This window comes from Salvelinus sp. IW2-2015, unplaced genomic scaffold, assembly GCF_002910315.2.
Source record: "Salvelinus sp. IW2-2015 unplaced genomic scaffold, ASM291031v2 Un_scaffold6784, whole genome shotgun sequence".
Lineage (NCBI taxonomy): Eukaryota > Metazoa > Chordata > Actinopteri > Salmoniformes > Salmonidae > Salvelinus > Salvelinus sp. IW2-2015.
In genome coordinates, this window is record NW_019948046.1 from 10,716 (window position 1) to 12,858 (window position 2,143).

Sequence of the window (2,143 nt, forward strand, 5' to 3'; positions counted from 1 at the left end):
CTCAACTTGTAAAATGAACTGGCTGTAATATGCCCAGTCCTCCTCTTTCCAACATTGRAAAYCATTCACACTTTTTCAGAACAGGAAYAGACAGTTCCCAGATGTATGTTTTCCTCATCCTACCCAGGCCCACTGTCAATCAACTTAGTCTTTCTCKAGCCCTGTTYATACCCGGTTCCTGATGTTGTCCACCTTCTGATTGGGCCCACATCATTTYWTAGAGAGGTGKCGACGAYTCAAAGACTCATTGTGATCTGATTGTGATCAGATTTTCTAAGTGTTAAACAAGATACAGGTCAAGATCAAGACAAAGGACGCATGTTAGAGGCAGGTATAAACGGGGCTTCTGTCTGCTCAATATGGTGAAATCACTGTGGAGTTTGATTTACCATGTGAGCCACTGAAGCAATCAGACATGAAGAAGGTCCACCGTGACCCTGTTTTTAATGAATTCATTAATAATAAAATATAGTTTTTAAATGGAGTTTAATTGAGTTTTTAGTTCACTGCCTCTTATGAAGACCAATGCCTCCTGGGACGGCAGGATAGCCTAGTGGTTCAGAGTGGAGGACGCAGGTAGCCCAGTGGGTTAGAGTGTAGGGACGGCAGGTAGCCTAGTGGTTAGAGTGAGGACGGCAGGTAGCCTAGTGTTTAGAATGTGTAGGGAGCAGGAGCCTAGTGGTTACAGTGGTAGGGACGGCAGGTAGCCTAGTGGTTAGAGTGTAGGGACGGCAGTAGCCTAGTGGTTAGAGTGTAGGGGCGGCAGGTAAGCCTAGGTTAGAGTGTAGGGGCGCAGTGCCTAGTGGTTAGAGTGTAGGACGGCAGGTAGCCTAGTGGTTAGAGTGTAGGGACGGCAGGTTTAGCCTAGTTGGTTAGGTGTAGGCGGAGGGTTAGCCTAGTGGTTAGTTAGGGACGGCAGGGTAGCCTAGTGGGTTAGAGTGTAGCGACGGCAGGTAGCCTAGTGGTTAGAGTGTAGGGACGCAGGGTAGCCTAGTGGTTAGAGTGTAGGGACGGCAGGTAGCCTAGTGGTTAGAGTGTAGGGACGGCAGGTAGCCTAGTGGTTAGAGTGTAGGGACGGCAGGTAGCCTAGTGTTAGAGTGTAGGGACGGCAGGTAGCCTAGTGGTTAGAGTGTAGGGACGGCAGGGTAGCCTAGTGGTTAGAGTGTAGGGACGGCAGGTAGCTACGTGGTTAGAGTGTAGGGACGGCAGGTAGCCTAGTGGTTAGAGTGTAGGGACGGCAGGGTAGCCTAGGGTTAGAGTGTAGGGACGGCAGGTAGCCTGTGGGTTAGAGTGTAGGGACGGCAGGTAGCCTAGTGGTTTAGAGTGTAGGGACGGCAGGTAGCCTAGTGGTTAGAGTGTAGGGACGGCAGGTAGCCTAGTGTTAGAGTGTAGGACGGCAGGTATAGCCTAGTGGTTAAGTGTAGGGACAGGCAGGTAGCCTAGTGGTTAGACGTGTAGGGGCGGCATGTAGCCTAGTGGTTAGAGGTGTAGGGACGGCAAGGTAGGCACTAGTGACTAGAGTGTAGGGAGCGGCAGGTAGCCTAGTGGTTAGAGTGTGTAGGGGACGGTCAGGTAGCCTAGTGGTTAGAGTGTAGGGACGGCGGTAGATCCTAGTGGTTAGAGTGTAGGGACGGGCAGGTAGCCTAGTGGTTAGAGTGTAGGGAAGGCAGGTTAGCTAGTGGTTAGAGTGTAGGAGCAGGTAGCCTCATGTTAGAGTTAGGGACGGCAGGTAGCCTAGTGGTTAGAGTGTAGGGACGGCAGGGGTAGCCTAGTGGTTAGAGTGTAGGGACGCAGGGTAAAAGGCGGTAGCCTAGTGGTTAGAGATGTAAGGGATGCGCACAGGTAGCCCTAGTGATAGAGTGTAGGGACGGCAGGGTAGCCTTATGGTTAGAGTGTGGACGGTTGCAGTAGCCTAGTGACTAGAGTTCGTGTTATTTTTGGGACGGCAGGTAGGCCTAGGGTTAGAGTGTAGGAGACGGCAGGGTCAGCCCTAGTGGTTAGAGTGTAGGGACGGCAGGTAGGACTAGTGGTTAGAGTGTAGGACGGCAGGTAGCCTAGTTGGTTAGAGTGTTAGGGACGGCAGTGCCTAGTGGTTGAGTGTAGGGACGGCAAGTAGCCTACGTGGTTAGAGTGTAGGGACGGC